Raw genomic sequence first — 12,659 nt, forward strand, 5'->3', positions numbered from 1 at the left:
GTGTACAGATCTTCATAGTATTTTCTTACAATCCTTTATATTTTTGTGGTATCAGTTGTTACTTCTCCACTTTCATTTTTAATTTCATTTGATTTCTCTCCCTTTTTTTTCTTGGTGAGTCTAGTTAAAAGTTCATAAATCTTGTTTATCTTTTCAAAAAAAACAGCTCTTGTTTTTTATTAATCTTCTGTATTATTTTAGCCTCTGTGTCATTTATTTATGCTCTGATCTTTATTATATACTTCATCTGGGCTTTATTTGTTGTTTTTTCTCTAGTTCTTTTAGATGCAGGTTTAAGTTCTTTATTTGAGCTTTTTCTTGCTTCTTAAGGTATGCCTATAATGCTATGAACTTCCCTCTCAGTACTGCTTTTGCTGTGTTCCATAAATTTTGAGTTGTTGTATGTTCATTTTTATTTGTTTCAAGAAATTTTTGATTTCTTCCTTGATCTTGTTGTTAATCCAGTCATTATTTAATAACATGCTATTTAGCCTTTAAGTGTTTGAATGTTTTTCAGTTTATTTATTGTAGTTGATTTCTAGTTTCATGACATTGTGTTCAGAGTAGATTCTTGATATGATTTCAATCTTCTTAAATTTACTGAGACTTGTTTTGTGTCCTAACATGTGGTCTATCCTAGAGAATGTACCATGAGCACTTGAAAAGAATGTATATTCTGTTGCTTTGGGGTGAAAGGTTTTGAAGATATTTATTAAGTTCATTTGATCTAGTGTTTTATTTAAGGCCTCTGTTTCTTTGTTAATTTTTTGTCTGGAGGATCTATTCATTGATGTTAGTGGGGTATTAAATTCTCCTACTATTATAGTATTGCTATTTGTTGATCTTGCTCTTTATGGCCATCAAAATCTGCTTTATATAATTAGGTGCTTCTATATTAGGTACATAGATATTTACAATGGTTATATCCTCCTATAGGATTGCTCTCTTTATCATTATGTAGTGACCTTCTTTATCCCTTACTATAGCCTTTGTTTTAAAGGGTATTTTGTCAGATATAAGTATTGCTATCCCAGTTTTTTTTTATTTCCATTTGTGTGAAATACTTTTTTCCATCTCTTTACTTTCAGTCTATGTGTATCTTTTGTTTGAGATGGGTCTCTCCATTTGTGTGAAATACTTTTTTCCATCTCTTTACTTTCAGTCTATGTGTATCTTTTGTTTGAGATGGGTCTCTTGTAGACAGCATATGTATGAGTCCTGCTTTCTTATCCACACCGCTACCCTATGTCTTTTGATTGGAGCATTTAATCCATTTACATTTAAGGTTATTATTGATATGTAGTTGTTTATTGCCATTTTATTCTTTAAATGTACAATCCTATTTTTCTCGATTTTTTTCTTTGCTCTTTTTACATCAGGCCCCTTAACATTTCTTGCACTACTGATTTGGTTTTAAAGAATTCCTTGAGTTTTATTTTTTTGTCTGGAAAGATTTTTATTTCTCCTTCAAAAATATGGAATGCTTCATGAATTTGCATGTCATCCTTGCACAGGGGCCATGCTAATCTTCTCTGTATTGTTCCAATTTTAGTATATGTGTTGCTGAAGCGGGCATGGGAAGCTTCTTGTTTATGTCAACCTACAGATTTATGACATCAAACCACTTTTTATCTATATATAATCTCATACACACACTAACTGGGCCCTGTAGAAAAGGCAGAGTCTGCCTATCTTATCTGTACACACTAGATTAATTTCTGTGCAGACATTATAGCTTTATTCACTTTCCTTAATGTTGTAGTAATATAATGTTATAGTAATTAAATATATAGAAATATAAAAAAATATGGAAGATATAAAAAAGTAATTAAAATATAATATTAAAAATAAGAAAATTAGATAAAATTATGCCATCTGAATAGAAATTAATATAGTGGGTGTAGCCCTGGCCGGTTGGCTCAGCGGTAGAGCGTCGGCCTGGCGTGCGGGAGACCCGGGTTCGATTTCTGGCCAGGGCACATAGGAGAAGCGCCCATTTGCTTCTCCACCACCCTCCCCTCCTTCCTCTCTGTCTCTCTCCTCCCCTCCCGCAGCCAAGGCTCCATTGGAGCAAAGATGGCCCGGGCGCTGGGGATGGCTCCTTGGCCTCTGCCCCAGGCGCTAGAGTGGCTCTGGTCACGGCAGAGCGACGCCCTGGAGGGGCAGAGCATCGCCTCCTGGTGGGCAGAGCATCGCTCCTGGTGGGCGTGCCGGGTGGATCCCGGTCGGGCGCATGCGGGAGTCTGTCTGACTGTCTCTCCCCATTTCCAGCTTCAGAAAAATACCAAAAAAAATATAGTGGGTGTAGATGTGATAAAGAGACTCTGACTTTCAAGCAGGGCCCAGTTAATGTGTGTGTGAAGTTATACATAGATAAGAATTGCCTTGGTGTCAAAACTTTGTAAGTTAACGTAAATAAGAACATCTTAAAAAGTGATTTGATGTAAACATTTTAGTAGATTAACATAAAAGGTGTTCCCTGCGAGGAACTCCCAAAGGATGGTTTGAGGTGATAATCCTGTAGATTGACACCTGTTAGAAGGCTTGGCCAGAAAAGGTACTAAGGCTGAGGGGCTCCCTGCTGCTGTAGTTGCTCAGACTCCAACGTTGATGTGGACTGTCTCCACACTGCTCTGAGCTCTGACCAAAGATAACAGAGAGGAGCACGCATGCGGGGCCCCCTTAAGCTGTACCCGGGCATGCCAAAAGGATTTGTGAGTAATAAATTGCCTGTGCAACTAATTTGTGTTTCAGTCATGTCTTTTCTCCAGTGGCATTTAGTGTCGGCGCTGATCAGTAGCGTCCTCACAGCCACCTCAAGAGTAGTCTCAAAGAGGCTGCCAGCCCTGCTGACAAGCAGGACTGTCCCACTGCACAAGGAAATCAAACCAGGGATGCCTGACTGACATAGAGCTTGGGCTCTACTGGGACATAGAATAAGAAAACCCTTCTGACTGTTTCTTAGAAAAAGTTCTTTTTGACTAACTGTTGGTCAAATAAGTTTGTAAATATGATATATATGTTTGCTCGCTTATAGTTTGTATTGGGTATGGGGGAGAGGCTGTAAGCAGGCAGGGATGTTATAGCCCAACTAAGGCTTAGTTTTAAGACTAAGCTTTTCCCCACACCCTTGACCGATTGCATGATGCGGGGTGGTGCACTCTCATGAGGAATCCCATGCCTCAGATGAGTGACTTTGTATCAGAGACTTCTTTGTTTGTATATTGGATTAAAGGTTTGGATTTCTACACTCTAAAGTGGGGCAGACTGAGAGCTTGCTCTCTCTCAGTTCCTGAGATTAGCATTAGAGGAGAAACCAGAGAAAATAGAGCAGAGAAAGGCCATGTGGAGGAGAGAAGAGGCAGCCAAGATGATGAAGTGCTAAAGGAGAAGCCAGTTTGTGTAGAGTTTGTGCAGAGAGAAGGAGATGGGGAACAAAGGTGAATAAGGCTGGTGAGGTGAGAAACCTTTGATTCTAGGAAATGCGGATAAGTCAGTGGCTTTGGGAGCCCTGAATGGAAAGGGAAGTGTTTTCCCACTATGTGCATTTCTTGCTCACTGGGTGCAAGCTAGGTTTAAAGCTAATGGCCACCAGTTCTTGGCTCCATTGTTTCATTGCTGTATGTCTGAATCTAATGCAAACCTGTATGGGCCAGGTGGCTGTGATGGTGGCCATGGCTACTGGCTTTACACTAACCTAATGCCGATTAATTTTTATAATTTGCCCAGATATCCCTTTATAGGAAAAGGAACTTGGAAACAGTAGTTAAGTGTAAAAATGGTTTGCATATTATAAATGGAAACCAAAAACTAACACCACTGTTGGGATATCTTTATCATCTTCATGGGCTGCCTTAGAAAGCAAATTTGTCCCCAAATGTAAAGATAAAGGCTTGCCATTTATGACTGTGCACTTGGTTGGTTTTGGGGGCTATTCATGGGATATTCAACAGAAATCTATCTTTGCTGTGCCTTTCACAATCAGGATTCCTCATCTGCCCAGACTAGATAATTTCATATTATTTTGTGTACTAAAGAGCTCACCACTTTACACAGCCTTTGCTTCTTGAGACATGTAGGTGCTTTGGAAAGTTAAAATCAGGAGGTAATGAGGAGCTTCAAGTAGCAGATATCCCAACCCTAGGCTTGTGGCTGTAGGAGAAGGTAGCACACCATGTGATGGCCATGGGTTATTGGGCTTTGCCTACTATGTAGAGATTTGAAAGTAAAGGTCATTGGTGTCTTTTCTTTTCTTTCTCATAATATTTGCTAGAGATGCTTTGCTGCTAGTGTTTTTCCAGGCACCAATGTTGCAGACTATAAGTATGTCCCTGAGTTAAGTAACATGAAGAACCCTTAAAAGTAACAGGGATTGAAAAATTTGAAAGTTATTTATTGGCTCTATTCAGAGTGAGGAGAACCTTTAAAAATTAAACTGGAAATTTTAGTTCATGATGACATATGAATCTTATGGATGAATTATCCCTGAATCCTGAATTCCACTGAGTGACTAATAGAAGACAGAAAACCACTAAAAGGTGCTGTCTGTTTTTCAAAATGTTGGTGATGTTGGAATCCATGGGAGTCTGAAAAGACCAGAGTAACAAGCTTTTATTGAAAGAAGAAAGGAACCCTGCCAGGCACTTCTCTGGGGAGAAGTTATAGGCTAGGGGCAAATTTTATAGGGTTTGGGAGAGCCTGAGGCGGTACAGAGTCAAAAGTTCTGGTATGTTCCCTTTTATGGTTTTAGGATTTCAGCTTCCTGAATGCTCCTTCTTGGGGCAGGTTGACCAGCTTCCTGAAACTCTTCTGCCTCAGGGGCGATTATCCAGTAAGTAAGGGTGAGGTCAGGCAGCCAAGTGGAACAACCAAAGGGCAGTTGGAATTTCTGGTAAATTTATTTATCTATCAGGTGAATTTTTCCATGAGAAAGAATAGCCAAGAGTGCACTGAGTAGAGTCTAACTAATTTGTGTGATGCTACATAAAAAATAAAGCTGGCTTGAGAATGGGTGGTACTTCTAGTAGAAACTTCCTGGTATTAGAAATGGACTAGAGCAGAGAGGTTACAGGTAAGAGCAACATGTGGTAGCCACTGTCATTGCTACTTGAAAATTCTAAGGCAAACTTGCATGATGTGCAAGAGGTAGGAGATGGCATGAGATGGCTGGATTTGATGCTCACTCAGTTTATACTTGGCTTAGTTGAAGTTCTCTGAGAACTGGAGGCCGAATGATTAGCTAAGTTTCTAGAGGGCATTGTCCAAGTTAGAGAAGGGCCATGCTACTGCTCAGGTTGCATGATAAACAAGGAGAAGTCTCCCTGCTGCACAAGGAGAAGCAAAATGTTACCCAGCTGCTTCTTTGGGACGCTAGCTCTCTTCTCCCCCCAGGAAACTGGACTTCTCATTTGATAAAGTAAAATGACCATGTTTGAGGATCCAGCTGGAGCTATCAGAGGAGCAGGTGACTGCACGAATCTGGACCTCAGGGAAGCCTGGGCTGCAGGCAGCAGGACAGGAGTGGGAAGTGTAACCACGTTTGCAGGTGAAGTCTCTGGCTGAGGGAGAGATTCTGCAAAGGTAGGGCCTAGAACCAAGCCCAGGGGTTTTTCAGCACTCAGAAGGTGTTTTCCAAGGTTGAAGAAGGACTGAGGACTGTAAAGCACTGTTGAAAGAGGCTCCAGAGAGGGGGGGAGGAGTAAAACCAAGACTGTGGGACATTTTGGCTTTGCAGACCTGAGTGTTTCAAGAAAGAGAGTGGTCATTTATGTTAAATGCCTTGGAATTTATTGAACAAACAAGTTTGTAACAAGTGTTTTTTAGGTTTGCTCACTTGTATTGGGGCAGTGGCATGTGTGTATAGTCTAAGGAAGGCTGCAGTTGCTTGCCCTCAGGGCAACAGATCACAAATTGCCAATTGCCTGTGGTAGGGAGGGGACATTGTTTGCTATTGTTTGCTGGAGAAGGTATTTCCTCCAACCTGTTTTGCTGGAGAGTGCTGAGGTTGTTGGGGCCTGTGAGTCCAGTAAAGCCAGAGAATGAGTCGGGCCTTTGGGAGCCCTGAGTGAAAGAAAAGCGGCCTTCCCTGCCTGTTTTCTTGTCCACTGTTATGAGACTTTAATAAATGGAATGACTCACCATTTTCTGGCTCCACAGTTCCTTTACCTTCTGCCCGAATCCAATGGGAACCTGTATCTGCATGGCCACAGCGTCGGAGCCTGACCTTACAGAAGTCAAGGAAGAAGAAACTGAATGACATTGTTTGTATTTCACAGAATCTATGTCTACATGAAATAGAGTATCAGGTCATTGGTGAGAAGGTGAATGTGTGAAAGGTGGCAGCCGGTAGTGGGCAAGATGGTTGCACTAGTGAAGGTTTGCCGCGGGTTACTGGCAGATTGGAGACCCAGAGGAGCTGGGGTTGCACTTCAAGTCTGAATGTTGTCACTTGGAAGAATTTCCTGTTCCTTGGGGGACCTCAGTCTTTTCTCTGAATGCCTTCAACTGAGTGAATTTGTCTACAGTATCTGCCTCACTCAAAAGCTGATTGAAATATTACTCTCATCTAAAGAAAATCTCCACAGCAGCACTGTTGGTCAAATAAGTTTGTAAATATGATATATATGTTTGCTCACTTATAGTTTGTGTTGGGTGTGGGGGCCAAGCTGTAAGCAGGACGGGTTGTTATAGCCTGAGTCTTAGTTTTTTTGTTTTTTTTTCCCTATTTTTCTGAAGCTGGAAATTGGGAGGCAGTCAGACAGACTCCCGCATGCGCCTGACCGGGATCCACCCAGCACGCCCACCAGGGGGCGATGCTCTGCCCCTCTGGGGCATCGCTCTGTTGTGACCAGAGCCACTCTAGTGCCTGAGGCAGAGGCCATGGAGCCATCCCCAGTGCCCGGGCCATCTTTGCTCCAATGGAGCCTTGGCTGTGGGAGGGGAAGAGAGAGACAGAGAGGAAGGAGAGGGGGAGGGGTGGAGAAGCAGATGGGCGCTTCTCCTGTGTGCCCTGGCCGGGAATCGAACCTGGGACTCCTGCACACCAGGCCGACGCTCTACCGCTGAGCCAACTGGCCAGGGCCCTGAGTCTTAGTTTTAAGACTAAGCTTTTCCCCACACCGTTGACTGATTGCATAATGGGGGGTGGTACACTCTCATAAGGAATCCCATTATGCCTCAGATGAGTGATTTTGTATCAGAGACTTCCTTGTTTGTATATTGGATTAAAGGTTTTGATTTCTATACTATAAAGTGGGGCAGACTGGGAGCTTGCTCCCTCTCAGTTCCTGAGATTAGCATTAGAGAAGAGAGCAGAGAGGACAGCAGAGAGAGGCCATGTAGAGGAGGCTAGGAGAAGCAGCTAAGATGGTTGGACTGCTGAGTGAGAAGCCAGTTTGTGCAGAGAGAAGGAGATGGGGAACAGAGGTGAATAAAGCTAGTGAGCTAGAAACCTTTGATTCTAGGAAACTCTGTTAAGTCAGTAGCTTTGTGAGCACTGAATGAGTGGGTTTTGGAGCCCAGTGTGTGTTTTTACTTTCCCACCAAGTGCAAGCTAGGATTAAAGGTAATGGCCCACCAGTTCTTGGCTTCATTGTTTCATTACCATCTGTCTGAATGTAATGCGAACCTGCATTGGCTGAGGTGGCTGTGATGGTGGCTGTGGCTACTGGTTTACAAGCATCCAAATGTGTTTGACTAAATATCTGGATAGTGTGGACTAGTCAAGTTGACACATAAATTGCCATCAAAGTGGTGTAGGTTGGAGGAGGTGAAATTCTAAAGTGTTTGCAGAAGGAACCCTGGACCATAATAGTTCATCAGAGAGTCTGGAGTGCCCCAGGCCCAGCTGCAGGTCTTTTTTTTCTCATTGATTACAATTGCTTCTGCATCTTGTTTTCACCATGATATGTTTGCTGCTCACCACCCTCTCTTTACTTAACTAACTTGGCATATCTAACTATTCCTTAGATGTCTTTGAGCGCATATATATATATATATATATATATATATATATATATTTTTTTTTTTTTTTTTTCTGAAGTTGGAAACGGGAATGCAGTCAGACAGACTCCCGCATGCGCCTGACCAGGATCCACCCGGCATGCCCACCAGGGGGAGATGCTCTGCCCATCTGGGGTATTGCTCTGTCACAACCAGAGCCATTCTAGTGCCTGAGGCAGAGGCCATAGAGCCATCCTCAGCGCCCGGGCCAACTTGGCTCCAATGGAGCCTTGCCTGCAAGAGGGGAAGAGAGAGACAGAGAGGAAGGAGAGGGGGAGGGGTAGAGAAGCAGATGGGTGCTTCTCCTGTGTGCCCTGGCTGGGAATCAAACCTGGGACTCCTGTACACTCCTCCTCCCAACCGGCCAGGGCTGAGCATATTAAATGTATAACATTTTATGTAAAATGTTATTTTGTGGCCCCAACTCTCCCACAAAAATACTTACTTTTTTTTGTTTACTTGTTTGTTTACTTGTCACATTTTTGTGAGGCAGGTGGGGGCAGATTCTAAGGTTTACGATAGTATCCTAAGTTGGTTGTAGAGACTTGACCTAGAATTCAGATTCAGGTATCGTGGTCCAAAATCTTTCTATACCAAATGAACTCCCTAGGTTTTATTAAAAACAAAACAAAAACATTAAACACAATGGATATGTTGATATTGGTATTTCAAAGTAAAGAAATAAAGGAGAAAGTTGATGAATTCTTCATTCTCTAATGAAATATTTGGAGCATTTGGTGGCCCAGTTTCCCCCTAAAATCCTTTGGAGGTGACAGAGTGTAGCGATTAAAGAGGGCTCCCTTGACTGTATGGTTTGGACACATTTACAACTCTAGCTTCCACATCTACAAAGTTACAAGTTAGTTCACACAAAGGAAAAGGAAAATTTTACAGTTTTCTTTTTCTTTTTTTTTTTACATAGACAGAGTCAGAGAGAGGGATAGACAGGGACAGACAGATAGAAACAAAGAGATGAGAAGCATCAATCATTAGTTTTTTGTTACATATTGCAACAGCTTAGTTGTTCATTAATTGCTTTCTCATATGTGCCTTGACCGCGGGCCTTCAGCAGACTGAGTAACCCCTTGCTCAAGCCAGAGACCTTGGGTCCAAGCTGGTGAGCTTTTGCTCAAACCAGATGAGCCTGTGCTCAAGCTGGCGACCTCGGGGTCTCAAACCTGGGTCCTCGGCATACCAGTCCGATGCTCTATTCACTGCACCACCACCTGGTCAGGCTACAGTTTTCTTGTTTCAAATGTAAATACAGGTTTTTAAAGGATAAATAAAGGTTGATATGGATCAGTTTTTTTTCCTATTGAGTTTTATAATGTTTTGACAGAAATGGAAAAATGACCAAAGAAAGGCTGTTGACATTCTTGTAAGGTATTTTCCCTGCTGAGGAAGAAAGAAGGGCATAGCCACCAAGTGTGGATAAGCAAAAGCTTTATTTAGTACAGCGCATCCTGGAGGAGGTTCTCTGGTCTGTGAGACCGGCCAGAGAAGTTGTGCGGATTCTTCCACTGGGGGGTAATTTATAGGATTGATAGGGTGATGGCAAGTTGATATGACATGGCAAAATTTCATTGGCTGGGAAGTTTACTTAACTTTTGGCACGCATAGGTGTGGGCAGTTCCAGCCAAAGTTCCCAGGCCTGGTTTCTCACGTGACCTAGCCCATTGCCTACTGACCTCACATGCTGACCTTTTATGTTAGATAGGGGCGCTGCTATTTGTCTAGCTACTTCCTGCTGGTTAGGTGCATCGTGGAGATGGGAGGCTGAAAGATGGTGGCTCTGAGGGGAGTCGCGTATATGGATGTAGGAGCGTCTGGTTGACTGTGACTTAAGAAACTTTGCTAATGCAACCTTGTAAGAATCTAAAAAAGAGGAGCAAATATGAGTAATATGCTGATAATTAGAAGAGGACCTAGGATAGGGGCAGTCCAGGCGAGGATGGGTGACTGCCGTCAGGAGTTAAGCGAGTTGTAGGAAGAGAGATTCTCACACAGTTTCTCTTGTACATGGTTGAGGACATTGATGTTTTCTCCCATCAGGCCAGTCTTACTGAGCGACATTGCTCCCTGCTTTAACTCACTCTGGTTGTAAGTTCCCAATGGGAGGGACAGGAATAACAGGAGTATCTGTAGGGCCCAACCTTTTAGTGAGCCAGAGACAGGTGGGGCCCAGTGGTTCTGACTGCCAGCAGTCCTGCATGGGGGCAAGCTTGAGCGAGAGACATTGTACTAAGGTGTTTTCCCTAGGAGCTTGGCTGTAGTAGGAGTAGTCAGTATTACCGTATGGAGTCCTGTCCATCTGGGCTGTAGGGAGCCAGGCTGGGGTTCCCTCAGAAGAACCCTGTCTCCTGGCTGGAGGGGTACCACTGGGTGTGCTTCATCTGGACCCCCTATGGGAGGAAGGGTCCCATCCACGTGTTCCCTGTGAAGATGGCTGAGTAAAGACAGAAAGGGGAGGTGGCAAGAGGAGGGGGTTTGGCTAAGAAAGCAAAATGGGAATTCAGTGTCAAAAGAAGCCTATTAGATTGAGGAAAGATAGAATCTGAAGGAGTGTGAGAAAGGGGATTCTGTCCAAATTGTATGTCAGGAGTAGTATGCGAAGGAGAAAAAAGGGGTCCCATCCACTCCCATAACCGAGACTTGTGAGGGAACTAGAGGTCCAGAGTGTGATGGCAAAACAGAGAAGGTAGCCCCCACGTCTATAAGAAATGAGATGGACCTACCCACTACCTGCAGCATTACCTTGTGCTTGGTGAGGGTAATGGGGGTCTTCAAGTCCGGGCTGTATCACTCATCCATGAGGCCAAGTTTGAGCAATGGGCACACCTGACTGGCTTGGCCTCCAATTTGGGTGGCTTGTCCTCTGCATAGAGGTGCTGAGAAGAGCCTGTTGCCCAAGGGGGCAATTGCTCTGCCACTGACCGGGCTGCTTGCAGTCAGGGCAAGGCTTAGTGGGTGGCTTCAGGTGGGGCACTGCCGAGACCAGTGGCCCTTCCTGCCATATTTAAAACAAACTCCTGGTGGGGTTCCTCTTTGCAGCCCAGACTTGGGTTGGGCACCTCCTATGCTCTGCTCCTGTTGCTCTGCCAGCCTCAGGGCTGCCACAAGAGCCTGGGTTTGGAGCGTTACCTTCTGCTGCATGCGGATCTGGTGAGCAGCTTTGGCCTTTTCCTACTAGCAGTGACCATTAAAAACTTTAAATGCCATATTCACCAGGTCTTGGTTAGGGGTTTGGGGGTTGAGAATAAGAAGAGGGGGGCTCCTGAGGATCCTGGCACCCAGATCCAGCCGGAAACGCTAGCCAGAGGCAGGACAAGGCAAGGCCTTCCTGCTAGAAGATTGGGGTTTGGCCGTGGGTTCTGGCACTGTGCAAACCTGCATGAAGGCCAATGGCCAGCGGAGGAGGGCCTGATGGGGGAGGGGCTTAAGAACACAGTGGAGAAGGGAAGGTCTCTTGGTTGGCAGGAGTGGGGGCTTCCTGGAGGGAAGAGACCCAAATGGAAGAGGCCTGCAGAGGGACTAGAGAGGGGTTCTGAGAGAGGGGCACCCCCAGGGGTTGGGCAGGAGGGGGTAGAGTTCCTCAAGGGGGTAGGTGAAGGAGGAAAGATCAGGAGTGGAGGGTTTAGCTGAGGTTTCTCTGGCCAAAAAGGGCCTGCGCCACAGAATAGAAGGCACAGAGATTAGGATGTGAGCACAAATACCAGAAGCCCTGAATGTAAGGGATCACCAATCATTTCCCAGTTTTTTGGCAATAGTTAAATTGGTAAGGGTGTTAAAATTGAAAGTCCCTTCAGGAGGCCATCTCGTTTGATTATCCAGTGGGTTCTGTGGCCTGGCCACATTGGAGAAGAAGCTCAGTTTCTTCTTTAGGGAGGGAGAGATTTCAGATAAGGCACTCCAGGAGTGTTTTTGAGTCAGGTTTAGATTCCTGTGCCTCCCATGGCCACCCTCAGCCATTGTAGTGATTAAAGATGAGAATTGGCATCCTGCGACTCAAGCTCTGGCCACCAGATGGTTATGTAGAGTGGGTGTGTCTGGGAAGCCTCCATGGGCACACACACATGCAGAACAGATAAGATGTTCCTGATGCAGCTGTGATTACAGACAGGAAGTCTCGGCGGAGAGAACTGAGGGGAGGCTGGAGACAGGGGACTTAACTGCACCATGTGCCAAAGTGGGTGGGAGGTCGGAGGTCCTGGTTCTTCCTCGGAGGGGAAGGGGAGAGGAGCAGCCCTAGCGGGCTTCAAGTTCCTCTTGGGTTTTGGCACTAAATGTAAGGTATTTTCCCCGCTGAAGAAAAAGGAAGGTGGATAAGCAAAAGCTTTATTTAGTACAGCACATCCTGGACAAGGTTCTCTGGTCTGTGAGATGGGCCAGAGAAATCACGTGGATTCTTCTGCTGGGGGTAATTTATAGGGTAGGGTGATGGCAAGTTGATATGACATGGCAAAATTTTATTGGCTGACAGACAGGTGTTCTTTTTCAAAGGGCTCCTGGGAAGTTTCTTTTGGCGTGCATGGGTGTGGGCAGTTACAGCCAAAGTTTCCGGGGCCTGGTTCCTCATGTGACCTACCCCATTGCCAACTGACCTCACAGTTCCCTTTGCTGGTTTGTTAAAATTTACCACCAAAATCTAAATGCTACAG

At 44.6% G+C, this 12,659-nt stretch overlaps 1 non-coding gene across 1 annotated transcript; it reads right to left on the minus strand.

The window, feature by feature from the left end:
• Positions 1 to 1,469: 1,469 nt before the first annotated feature.
• On the minus strand, positions 1,470 to 1,576 carry LOC136381603 (U6 spliceosomal RNA). The gene has a single exon (XR_010747096.1). It is a non-coding gene; the product is annotated as a U6 spliceosomal RNA (small nuclear RNA).
• Between the last annotated feature and the right edge of the window lie 11,083 nt (positions 1,577 to 12,659).

This window comes from Saccopteryx leptura, chromosome 9, assembly GCF_036850995.1.
Source record: "Saccopteryx leptura isolate mSacLep1 chromosome 9, mSacLep1_pri_phased_curated, whole genome shotgun sequence".
In the NCBI taxonomy this organism is placed as follows: Eukaryota; Metazoa; Chordata; class Mammalia; order Chiroptera; family Emballonuridae; genus Saccopteryx; species Saccopteryx leptura.